We start from the raw sequence: 13783 nt of genomic DNA, 5'->3' as shown, positions 1-13783 counted from the left end.
TTCTGCCTCTCTGCTTGCTTGACTTTCTCTTATAATTCATGTTTCAGTTGAAATGTCCTCTCCTTCTTAAACAGTTTTTTGCTGACCTACCTCATCAACGTCTTCTTCCCTTCTATTCCAACCTTTACTTTATATCATAGAGTTCCACTTATTTATTGCAATGATCTCAATCCGTAGCTTTTCTTCTTGCCAATGTATTTTGATTGAGCAATTGGGTAGGTTGTGATGGCATTGCCTAGTATGGGAGAAGATAGGGAAAGGCCATGTTTGAAGCAAAGTTAAGTTGGAAGGTTAGATAAACAAGAGGAAATATAAAGGTCACCTGCAAGCATCTGAATCTGGAGTCAAAGAGTGAAAGAGAACCCGAGTTACAAATCTAAGAATTATTAGGCTATCAGTGATATTTAAGGTCATGGGAATGAACAAAATAATTCAGGGAAAAATTGAAGATTCAGAGGAAGAAGGGGCCTTGAACTAGGTCTTGAAGATCTTTAGCAATACTATAAAGTAGAATTCAACAAATTAGACAAAGAAGTAACTAATAAGGAAGAAGACAAACCAGGACTCTGTGGTTTGACATAGGCCAAGAATGGACGTGTGTCAAGAGGAAAGGGGTGGTCATTTGTATTGTACAACACTATAAATTCAAGTAAGGTGAACATAGCAAGGTTTATCCTGGGTATGGCATCATGAAGATTGTCGGGAACCTTGATTAGAGCACTTTCAGTGGAATGCCATCATCTAAATGGGGTGGAGAGATTAAGACTGGTGGATTAAACAGCAAATTGGAAGGATGTGAGGAAGTGAAGACTGTGTGGAGTTGTTTATCTTAGAATAAGAATGGGAAAAACGTACTGAGTGATGAGAAATCAGAGACAGTTTTTGCAGAGATATGAGATACCAACACGTTCCTATAGGAATGAGCTGGAAAAGAGGAGTATGTGATGCAAGTGTGAAGTAGGGTAAATAAGTGACATACATAGGAAGGTGAAAACCACGGGGTCAGGAGCGCTAGTAGGAGGAAAGAACCTTGAACGGGAGGAGGAACTTTTTCCACTGATAACAAAAAGCAATCAGGAGAACACATGTGACAAAATGAAACAAGAATTTAGATTTGGCAGTGAAAAGATGAGAGAGTCCCCGTTTGATGGCCTGTGTATTCTCAGTAACTTATAGGTGAGGTCATCAGCTAGGTGTAAGTGTGGAGGAGGGGAGCGAAGTTTGAGAAGAGATAAGAGGGTAGAGAATAGTTGTCTTGGAGAGTGAGAAAGCAGACTCCTGGAAAAAAAATCTCAGCTGTTTGGCTGGGCAAAGTTAAACGCTCATCTGAGGTCTATAATCATGCAAAGTAAAACCAATCAGACAGGTTTTGTTACTTTGTCGGCAGGAGTAGAGAACAGAGATAGAGGGCTTCCATCAGAGGTTTTGTCCGGTAAGGGATGGAGAGATGGAATATGAGTGTGTAAAAGGAAGTTTTAAGAAATAAATCTAGGAAGATAAGGTGAACCCAGTTTATGGAGGGCTCTGAATGTCAGCTAAAAAAATGAATTTTATTTCACAGGCAATGGGAAGCTATTGAAGTATTTCTGACTATGAAAATGATATTACCCAAGCTCTACTTCTGCATAATTTATCTTCCTTTAATGTAAAGCGCTGAGGTGGTTGAAGAAAAGAAACAAACAAGACCATTTGTGAAGGACCAGGGATTAGATAATCATGATTTAAATGAAAGGAAGCAGCAGTTGACTTGCACCAGATCACTGAAGGTTAAATTTCTAAGAGATCTTGGTATGTATGGGAACCGGACCAACTTGATGGGAGCATCAGGCCACAGGTGAGAGAATCCTAACGTCTGGGCTAGGATTAGGCAGGATATTACCTAAATATCTGTCTGGAATCTGTCTGGATATTATCTAAATAAATGTCTGGAAGCAGATATACATCAAGGGATATATTGGTCAGTCAGAGTGAGAACGCAAGATGTCACCTGGAGTATTGAAACCAAATAAATCATCATAAAATTGTTGACCAGTGATAAAGCCAGAGGATGTCAGGAAGAGTTCAGAAAGCGGTATGCATGATGAGCAGGGTCAGGGTGGCTCAAGGCATAGGCTATGGCCAACACAAGAATGCTGGGTACTGGTCTGAAGTGCTAAGTAGGGCAGGGAGACCCCCCACTTTTAAGAGTAGATGTAGAGGATTTTGGAACTAATGGTCAGTTCAGTTTTACAGCATTGGCCAATGTAATGACAAACCTCTGACTTGGACCATGGTGTCCGATTTTAAGCCATCTAAATATATGTACATGACATTGGTCATAGTTGAAATAGTAAAGTGAAAAGTCACAAAATAACACAGCTGGAGATAGGTCAGAATGAACTTATTATGATACAGTGCAGCAGAATCAGTAATAGTTCAAATCAATCCCAGGATTTGATAATCTACTTCAACCTGGGAGCCGGTAGCTGTGGTAGCAACTCCATGGGTATCACTGGCAATCTGAAAATATAATTTGTTCCCTGGTAAATCTGCCACGTGGGTTGGTTTTGAATTTTTAATTTAATAAGCAAACTCATTCCATCACCTAGCAATTCATAAACATATTAAGCAATAGAACACCAGGACCCATTAAGTTTTATTCAGTATCCATCCATCCAATATTTCATGACCATCAAGCATCAGGCACTGTGCTAGGCTGTAGATACAAAGAAAAATAAGACACCATCTCTCGTTTCTCTTTAAGAAACCCCCAGTCTATTGGTAATAAAAGAAAGAATAAGCGAAGAGATACTTGTAATAGATGTTATGACTTGGGTGCACACAAGATTTTTTTTTTTTATTCTTATGTTAATCCCCATACATTACATCATTAGTTTTAGATGAAGTGTTCCATGATTCATTGTTTGTGCACACAAGATTTATTGGTTACATAACTCAATGGGAAGGCCAGGGAGTGGGTGGGGAGATGGTAGTGGTGGTGGAAATAGTTGGGAAAGCGATTCTGAAGAAGGATCAGAAGACAAAAGGGGGCAAGTGTAGGGATTGAGATAAAAGGTTATGGCATCTTAGAAAGAGGAAGTGGCTAATGCAAAGCCTTTAGGTACCAAGCCGAATGGTACTTTGGGGGAAAATTCCTAGAAGTTGCATATGGCTGTCGTATTTCAATTAGCTTTGAATTTTGCTCATTTCATGTAGATTTTATTTCTCTGGTGTAATCTTTTTATTAGGTTTTTTCCACTCCTGTGATTTGAAGTTCAATCAAGATTTTTTTTTTAACTCTTGCTTAACTTTCGTAAGCACCAAATAGTGTTTAATATAATGGATGCATGTAATAACTCCAGGAATAATAGAAATAAAATTTCACCAAAATAGAAATATACTTATAAAACCAGTCATTAAGAAAGGGTAAGAGTATTTATTTATTACTTTGAATTAACCCAAAGGAAAGTTGATGTAATTGAGGCAATAAAAGACGAGGTCTATCACTTTTCTTTGGGAATGTTTTCAAAGGACTGTTATTTATATAACATAAGTAAGAGTGTTCATCAACATGTGCTCATGGGGAAGGAAAAAAGAAAACCTCAAACCAGTTTCCATTTCCTTAAGAATTTATTCTGAACTGAATTCTTAGCATCTTGGTACTGCTTTATTGACAAATAAATTAAGGTACTTTATTTCACTTGCCAATATTCCCACATATACATCGTTGTTTAGAACCCACAACTTCTGCTAAATAAATTACTTCCCTTTGGCTTTAGATCAAAAGCAACTTCAAAAGAAGGACATCTTTTCTCAAATTCAATTACTGACTCTTGGGACTTATATGGAAAAGTTATGATTATGAAAAAGAAAAGATCAGCCCCACTTGCATCTGGAAATGTTTATAGCATTAAGACAGATGGATTATATAAGGCCTGATTCTAATATTTTCTTATGAGATAATTAATGAAAGATAAGCCCTAAGTCTCACGTTCAGAGTAGGCAGCTCTGTGTTTCCCTCAATGTCTCCTGACATTCTCCTGGATTTGTGGTGTTAATTACATTCCACTAACTTTCTCTTCTAAGACCCCAGGACTCTTAGCTGCTAAGGTCCACAAGTAAAATCAATTAGATAAATGTGGCATTTCCACTATCTCATGAAATCCTTTTTAAACTCTTAATGATAATATATATGGGATTCTGTAGCACAGTCCTGATTTCAAATAGTTTTTTTTTTTTTTAAGATTTTACTTATTTATTTGAGAGAGAGAGCGAGAGAGCACAGGAGCATGAATGGGGGAGGGCAGGGCAGAGGGAGAGGGACAAGCAGACTCCCTGCTGAGCGATGCCGGGGGGTGGGGGGGGTGGGGGAGTGGAGAGGGGGCGATCCCAGGACCCCAGGATCATGACCTGAGCTGCAGACAGACACTTAATGGACTGAGCCACCCAGGAGCCCCCTCGTTTCAAATAGTTTTGAGTATGAATATAAATTTATATGCTAGATCTTATGTCAGTCAGTATCTTGGTTTTTAGTTCTAGTAATATGATTTCTCTAGATATGTGAGATATTAAAACTTTGAAATGAAAAGTATATTTTAAAAGAGTTCTCCTTTTAAAACTCCAGGTAATCTTTGAAAGAGGGTAAACAAAATTTATATATGGATTAACATTATATGTAACTTTAAATGAAAATGAATAGCATCTGGTTGTGGCATACCTGGCCAAAAATAAAATAAAAGCATGTTGAAAATTAACTACCTTTTATCAGAAATTTACTTAGCAACCTGGGATAAGACGGGACATTTTGGCACTCATCCAGAGTTAGAAAGACCTATTTACCCTAAAATGTCATCAAAAGTGTCTCTCTGGTGAGCTGGGATAAAGGGACTGGAAGGGACTCTTTGTCAAATAGGTTGTTAACCTCTTGGGATCAGCTTAGAAGATGAGACTTTTACTTGAAGTCAAATCCTCTTATAATACATAGCTCAGTATGATAAAAGTTTTATTACCTATTACCTTATAAATTTAGGAATATAAGAGTGAATGTAATGTTAGGGATTCTATACAACTAAGAAAGTTTTATCCTATTGACCTGAATCTTTTAAGTGCTTTTTCTGCCTTTGAGGACTCATAATTTATAATTCTTGCTTTTGTCCATTCATGAAACATACATGTACCTCTCTACCATCTGTCTTGTATCCTTTAATTCCTTGGTCTCAGAAATGTCACCTTTTGGAACTATAATTGATCAATTTATAAGAATTCAAGATCAGTTTGTGACTGAGGGCTCTTCCCACCCTCATTTGCCAAGTTCTAGTCAAAATCCCCTGGAATGGGAACAGAGCTCTTTCCTTATTCCCTAGGGGTAGCCATTGAAAAAATGAGCCCTTGGACCATGTCTAGACCATCTTTGTGGAGCAGATATTCTAACAGTGGACCTAGGTCTAGATGACAGTTTGGCGTGGCAAGACTTCCAGGTCTTATTGGAAAAGCTGAGCAACATTCTCAGCTATAATTTCTGGGATTAAGGAAAGCGTCTATAGAAGAGCAAGAACGTTTTCAGATCTTACAGGCACCAATTATTATGCCAGTTTCTCCTGGATCCAATTGCATATTAAACAAATCAGGAATAATGCCGTTCTTCTTACATTCACTCTTGATTTCTTCTTAGTTACATGTTTTTTGTCCAACATCAAATTGTGGCCTTATTTGATTGAGAAGTGTAGAAGCATAGTAGGATAATCTGGTCCAAGGCAGTGTATCTTTAAAAACAAATATTCTTATAGACCACCACAATGCACATAGGGGTCTACATATATATATATGTATAAGAGTATATATCTAATATATCTAATATATGTACAAGAGTATATATCTAACAGTATCCTACTACCAGAAATAAATCCTGTGCCTTCAAACAAAAGGCACTCACTTGTCCAGTGGAATCTTGTTCTGTGTATCCTTTCTCAATTTGATGAGCTCAAGCCCCCCCAAAAGTATCCACTCATTCCTCCAAATTTATTCATATGACCAACATAGCTATTCTCTGCTTCAACCTCCTATCAGGAAACACTGAGTCATTAAATGAAATCATATTGAGGTTTCTGGGGAATGCAGGAGAGAACAACATTCACTTTTTCTACTTGGGCGCCAAGATGTTTGTACCAGGAAAAGCTACACTGGTGTTCCAGCTGGCTGACAACTGTTTGCAACCCCACATTCTCCAGTTCATCTTATGTTGACAAATGTCCGTCTGCTGATGTTTGACAAAGGAGTGTTCGACTATTTCTCTGCAAATTACCTGCCTTCTCAGCTCTAAGCCGGGTTGTTTAACAGCATTGCCAAACAACACATGCTCTTCTGGTGATCATAGCAGTCTCCATGGTTAAGTTAAGTAGGAAACCTTCGAAATTGATCAAACTCCAATTCCCACATGTCTTGTTTGATAATAGCTGGTGGCTTGCCCTTTTATCCAATTTCTCTGGATCCAGAAGCCAGGAGACTTAAAAAAAAAAAAATTCCTAAGGGATGGACAGAAGGAAGGGACACCATTTCCTGATAATAGTATAATTCCAAAATTAGTCTTACAAACAAAGGAGGGAGGAGACCTTGAGATCATTGAATTCCCACAGCTGGTATAGCTAGCAAACGTCCAAATTTTGGACCCCTACCAAAACTTTCAGAATGGATCTTCTTACCCTTTGTTAATTATAAAATAAATAGATTTCCAGGCCTTTTGCAAAGGGAGGGCCTAAATGTGCACTTTGAAATTGAAAGTAGATAAATTTTGTGCTTTCCTGACAAGATACAACTGATCTTCAACTCATGGGTATATTCTCCAGATTTATAAGTTTTAACTAAAGTAGATTAAAGAGGACAGTGAGAGATACTTTTTGTCTTCTGTCCAGAAAGCTTCTCCATTTTCTTCTTTTCCTGATAACATTTCCTAGCCCTTGACCTCTGGCACATGACCCAGGTATGGTCCATGATAACATCCCACAGCCTTGGCCACAGCAATTGATCCATGGGTTAGAATGTGATACAAATAGGGTCAGTCAAATTCCTTCTGTGAGATCCTGAATAAATACTGTGAGAAAGAAGTTCTGTTCCCTGGAGTTGGGTATAAATTAAAGTTCTCTGGTTGCAAGTAGTATAAGCCAATGCTGACTACTTAAAGAAAAAAAAAGTGTTAATTAGGAAGAGCGTAAGAGAGCTGGTCACAAGGCTTCCTTTGGGTGAAGGGGGAAGGGACATTGTGATGAACAATCCCATAGGACTTCAGAGAATGGGAGAGGAACACTTCCCCCACAGAAGATCATGCTTCTGCTACGGAAGAAAGAGGGAAGTGGTTCTGAGCAGGCAGAAGCAGATGTTCACTGTAGACCAGGGCAGCCAGGCCATCCTTCCTGATCGACACCTGCAGTCACTCAAATAGCGCCAGTAGCAAAGAGGAGCCAAATGAGCCATCCAGGAACCCTGTGTTTCAGCCTTCTTCCTTCTTTTTACTTAAACCTAGTTTCATTTTGGTTTTTGTCACTGGCAACCCACAAAGTCCTGAGCAACACCTAGTTTTCCCATGAGTGATTTTCAGGCCTAGAAGTTTCCAGAATGTCCTTTTGAGAATTAGAACCACCCTAAATTTGCACATAGTGAATAAGTAACATTTCTTGGGGTCTTCATGAAATAACATCCCTAAGCTTTCCAGGGACTCCTGGAGCAGTTGCTTATCCTTGAAGGAAACTTCTGAAATCCCTTGACCATGGGGTTCTATTTCAGGAAGCTGCTCTATTTCAGAAAGACTTTGGTGGACTAAAGAAGAGACAAACTGACAGGAAATCTCTGAATGAGACCTAGAGATTATAAAGATAAATATAAGCTATTTCTATGAGGTAAATATTGAAACTCCTCAGGAACTTCTTATACTTAGCACATCCTGAAGTTACCACTCCCACGCTCTGTGATTGTCCCTGCTGTTAATTACTGGTGTTTATTGGTCTATATGTAAAATATCCCACCTTGCAATAGCTTCTGTTTTTGAGGATTCAACGGGAGGGCTTAAAAGGAAACCCCTTTCTACAGGTGTTGGGATAATAATATGTATGTCTGGTGGGGGCGGGAAATCTCCACTTTCTGTTTTCCTAAGTTCTTGTCACCTTCTGTCCAAGGCAGTCACACCCTTGGCAGTGGTAGGAAGGCTGTCTGTTTACACTTTGACCAACCATCAGACCAAAGCCCATGAAGCCTGATGAAATGGGTGGCAAACAGTGCATTTTGGCAAGGTCCCAGCATTTGAAACAGTGAGATCTCAGGACCTTCCTTGTTACTTTCTTTGAGAACTCTGGTAAGATAAATATCTGTGTTCAGTGGTGAAAGAAGGGTTGCATGTAGAACTATTGAACAAGTTATTGGTTCTTCATCTGAGGAAGAACAGCCTCTCAAAGAGCTAGGCTGAGAGAAAAACAATGCCAAAGGATGGCATTGTTGAAAAAACCTAGACACAAATGAACAACTACACAAGATTGGCCTTACTCCAGTAAATCAGAGTATGACCTCTCTCTAAATGCTTGGAATTCTACCAAGTCAAGATTTTACTTGGGCCCAAAGCACTCACATTAAAAGGCACTTAAACTTGGGTCACCTGGGTGGCTCAGTCGGTTAAGCATCTGCCTTTGGTTCAGGTCATGATCCCAGGGTCCTGGGATCGAGTCCCGCATCGGGCTCCCCGCTCAGCGGGAGCCTGCTTCTCCCTCTCCCTTTGCCTGCTGCTCTGCCTACTTGTGCTCTCTGTCTCTCTGTCAAATAAATAAATAAATAAATAATAAAATACACTTAAACTTGACAGGGTGTTAGTCATTACATCCTAGTGAGGAGCATTTTTTCCCCCAGTTGAGATAAAATTCACATAACATACAATACACCATGTGTACAATTAAAGTGTGCAATTCATTCATTTTCCTATATTAACAGTGTTGTGCAACCACTATCACTGTTTAATTCCAGAATGTTCTTATCACCCTCAAATCCCAGTTTTTTTTTTAACACCTAGTTGCAATAGGAGCTTTGATCCTGGGGAAGTTTGTAGGCAGAGAGCGAATAAGAGGGCTGAGTCCCTGGGGTGGACATCCTGATACAAGATACTCTTGAAAATATTAAGCACAGTTGGCTCTGGGATGTTGACAAAGAGATAAATCTCCTGACTTTTTTTTAACAATATAAAACATCAATAGTCTAATTCTTAAAATCAATAGTGTTTAAAAACCATCTTGTGCCCCTGAAAATCACTGAAGTGTCAATCCTTGTCCATGCCTCACTGAAAAGAATGGTTGGCTCTATTCAGGCACTGAGTCCTGGATAAGCTTGCCCTGGGATGTATCTGCACTAACTGGGAGTATCTTTTTAACAGGATTAAAACCAAGAGATGACTTAGGGCTGATATGGCTGTTCCCGGGGCAGTGGGAACTTGCATGTGGGGGCTAAATACCTTACTTGGTAAAATAGCTGTGCATATTAGGAGAAAAGAATTGAAAGGAAAAAAAAAATCCAGAAGAGTGCATCGTACACCGGCTTGAAATCTATGAACCAGATCCCTGATGTTCTGGTCAAAGATAGGAGCTTTCATCATAGCAAGTGACCTAATGCTCATGTACCAACAAGACTTAGTCACGAATGTCTTTTGCAAAGTAACTTCGTCCTCTTAAGTCAAAAGAAGCAAAGATAGTTTTTGAAAGTTAACCTTAGGTTCCAGCATACTAAGGTTTACCAAAAGGTGACTCTGAAGGGGTACAATAGGCATTTCACTCAATTATGCTAGTAAATAAAGCCGTAAGCATTTCAGGTGCAGGCTGTGGAAATGACGGAAGGAATCTGCCTTGGGCTGTGATTATTTGCACAAAAAGCAAAATCAACAAACAACACTCAAGCTGTAAGTTTCCTGCTGTGCCAGTTTTATAATAAAGGTGTTTTTCTTTTCAGTTGAACTTTCCATTGACTAAACTATTTATTTCCTTGGAGGTAATTTAAGTACATAGCCAGTGAAGTAGTTTACTGTGTTTATGTAAAAAGAAAGTTTGGTAGCTCACTGTTTCATCAAAATGTGACTATGCTTAAAGGTATTCCCAATATTCTGGAACATTCCTCTGATTAGAAGAGTTGAATGGCAACCTAATATATATAGACTGACTTAGAAAATGAACCAAACCAGGGAAAAAAAATGCACATTTGGGTAAAAAATATTCTAATTTATTTGGAAATATCTTGATCTGCTTGTTAGAACTATAGGCATCAATCTGTAACTATAACAGAGAAGTAGCTTTATGTTAATCCAGGTAACATGTCATTTAGAACAAAAACTTTTTTTGCCCTCTTGCAATTTCAGTTGTTACAATAAAGCCGGCCTTCAGAGTCGGCAACCATGATGTCACTTGATGGGGGCTGGAAGGGGATTCCTTTCCCAAAGTGGTTCACTCTCCATTTTTATGGGGTCTGAAATTATATCATTGGACATTTATTTCTTGGATACTGAAGGTCTTTTGTTCACCAAGAAGAATCTATTTAAAAAGTGCAAATACTCATGGATGGGTGACTCATTAAGCATTACATTATATTTTAACTTGACTGCTAGTTGAGAGTATTTTGGACATGTTGGTTTTGTCCCTCACTCTTTCGTTCTAGTAATGGGTTATCTCTTCCTTTAAGGAAGTGCTTCTCTCCAAATCCAGCCCTGTGCTTCTGGTGGGAGCTGCCAGTCAGAAAAAAAAAAAAAAAAATTTTTTTAAGATTTTATTTATTTATTTGACAGAGAGAGAGATAGTGAGAGAGGGAACACAAGCAGGGGGAGTGGGAGAGGGAGAAGCAGGCCCCCTGTGGAGCAGGGAGCCCGATGCGGGGCTCGATCCCAGGACCCTGGGATCAGGGCCCAAGCCGAAGGCAGACGCCAAACGACTGAGCCACCCAGGCGCCCCCAGAACATTCTTCTTTTCCATCCTGATTTCCCTCTACCCTGCCACCCAGTGGCAGGTGCGTGACTTAAGCTTGTCCAACCATAGTTCTCCACCCCTGGCCACAGACTGGTTCATGTCCCCGCATGGGTACCCAACCTAAGCCAGGACAGAGTGCTTTATTGTACTTGTTCTAACTGGAGTTGGTGGAAAAATGCTTTCTTTTCTCTCTGGAGGAAAGATGAGAAGAGTCCATAGTTGCTTATGGCCATGTCTCTTCTGACATCCTGCTTGAGAGAATGAAGTCTCAATGAAGAGAGAAGCAGAGTTGAGAGACAAAGAGTGTTCTGATGGTATCTGAGACTCTGTATCCATTGGAATATATGGCTAATGGCATGCCCTTTCTTAGTTTGTTTACACTTGTGCCAGTAAATTACCCTTTCTCCTTAAGCTGTTATGTATGACTGGGACATCTGTCATTTGCAAACAGAGGTCTGAGAACTGAAAACAAACATTTTATAAAAGGACACAAGATAACTAGGGGAGGGGTGTTGTTCTGGTCTAGGAATGTGTGTGGGAGGTGGGTCAATTCTAATTGTTGTGTGGCTAAATGGAGGCCATTGTGTGTTAAAGTTACCAACATCTTTGCAGACTCTACTTTCAAGTGTATTGAGGGTAGGACAAGGTGACCAAAGTCTCTGAGAATGAAAGCTAATATGACTCTGGAGCCAAGTGCTTTGACATTCTCTTGGGCTACTGAATTCGGGTTGAGGAGCCTGGGAGCAATGGGAGAGCAATAAAGTGCAAATATTTGGTTTAAGTCAGTCCACTGACTCAGTTTTTCCACCAAATAAGAGAAGCAACATATAGGTCCAGAAAGAGTCACTGTTTTCATCCATAATTGACCTTGAATACCTATCCTTATTTAAAGTTATATCTGTTCATAATACATTAGGGTTTTGTGTTTTTTTCCTGTACAGGTACCTTTTTTTTTTTTTCCTAAACAGAAATACAGAGAGAAAATGGGCAAAGGTGGGATTTCATGTTTTCTACCCTCCCCCCAACCACTGGAGTCCTGGTACCTCAGTGTGATTTTAATTTTGACCTACTAAAATATCAAAGGGACAAAATTGTTATTAGACAGCAAATGATATATTTGTCAACAATTACAATTATAAACCTTGCAATAAGATCTTTTTTCACTGGATTCAAAATATAGTTGAGAAGTTGAAAGCTTCTCTCAGGCGAACTGGAGAACTTTCTCCAACGTGATGTACAATCATTATCAGCTTCTTGTGATGCAACTAACTTGAAATCTGACTATGATGCCCTAGAATAAAGACCTTTAAGTGGATAACATTCTTGGAATGGATTTTATTCTCTAAGTTTTCATGGCGGTAAAAGCAAATTCATAAGCTATCATTATGTTCTGCGGGAAGAGAAAAGCAAATTGACCTTCAGCACGTGTTTCAAGATGACTGTGTTGAATGCCATTTCAACCCCGGGAAAGTGCTGTTAAGAATAGAACATTAAAACCAAACTCATTTTTTTTTTAAAGATTTTATTTATTTATTTGAGAGAGAGAGAATGAGAGAGAGCACATGAGAGGGAAGAGGGTCAGAGGGAGAAGCAGACTCCCCGCCGAGCAGGGAGCCCGATGCGGGACTCGATCCTGGGACTCCAGGATCATGACCTGAGCCGAAGGCAGTCGCTCAACCAACTGAGCCACCCAGGCGCCCAACCAAACTCATTTTAAAAGATTTTTATTTATTTATTTGAGAGAGAATGAGAGAGAGAGAGCACATGAGAAGGGGGAGGGTCAGAAGGAGAAGCAGGCTCCCTGCCGAGCAGGGAGTCCGACGCGGGACTCGATCCCGGGACTCCAGGATCATGACCTGAGCCAAAGGCAGTTGCTTAACCAACTGAGCCACCCAGGCACCCTTTTTTTTTTTTTTTTAAGATTTTATTTATTTATTTGAGAGAAAGACTGAGATAGAGCATGAGAGGGGGTAGGGTCAGAGGGAGAAGCAGACCCCCTGCGGGACTCGATCCCGGGACTCCAGGATCATGACCTGAGCCGAAGGCAGTCGCTTAACCAACTGAGCCACCCAGGCACCTATACCAAACTCATTTTAAAGGTCCACCAAGTGGCCAGGATGCTGGACGTGTCTCCCTTTCCGAAGCCACCAACATCACCTACTTTGCCCTCCTCCATTTATTTCCACGGTCCTCCTCTTTTTCCAGAATTATTTATGCGTAATAAAGGAAGCCAGAGTAGGAATAATGGCCTGTCTCTGGCTTTACAGGAGCGCCGCACATGAGAGGAAGACTTTATCGGGGGACCACGGGCTTCCAAGAGATCCACCAGGCGGACCGAGGCTGGATGTCGCTGCGCAGAGCGGAGACCGAAGAGCCTTCCACGTCCGAGGTGCGCAGGCGCGCTGGGTAGGGGGAGCGGCCGGCAGGAGGCTCCCTGCCCGGGTGTTGCTCACACTTGTCTAGCCTGGGGCAAAGCAATCGACGTCCCGAGCCTCCGCTTATTCTTCTGGAATCCATAAAGTTACTTACTTCAGAGGTTATTCTGAGACTTAAATACATGTGAAGTGCTTAGCCAAATGCCTGGCATGTAGTATTAAATGTTAACTCGTATCTTCCCTTTTTATTTATTTATTTATTTATTTATTTATTTTTATTATTATTTTTTTTAAGATTTTATTTATTTATTTGACAGAGAGAGAGACAGCGAGAGAGGGAACACAAGCAGGGGGAGTGGGAGAGGGAGAAGCAGGCTCCCCGTGGAGCAGGGAGCCCGATGTGGGGCTCGATCCCAGGACCTGGGATCATGACCCGAGCCGAAGGCAGACGCT

General features: G+C 40.3%; 1 protein-coding gene across 1 annotated transcript in view; it reads right to left on the bottom strand.

The window, feature by feature from the left end:
- CCDC192 (coiled-coil domain containing 192) overlaps positions 1-13783 on the bottom strand; it is a 208077-nt gene that overhangs the window by 47840 nt on the left and 146454 nt on the right. The window lies entirely within an intron of this gene.

Source organism: Mirounga leonina, unplaced genomic scaffold (assembly GCF_011800145.1).
Source record: "Mirounga leonina isolate KUSES-001 unplaced genomic scaffold, KU_Mleo_1.0 Mir_168, whole genome shotgun sequence".
NCBI classification, from domain to species: Eukaryota; Metazoa; Chordata; class Mammalia; order Carnivora; family Phocidae; genus Mirounga; species Mirounga leonina.
The sequence above is the reverse complement of the archived record's forward strand: the minus strand, read 5'-3'. Positions and strand labels throughout refer to the sequence as shown.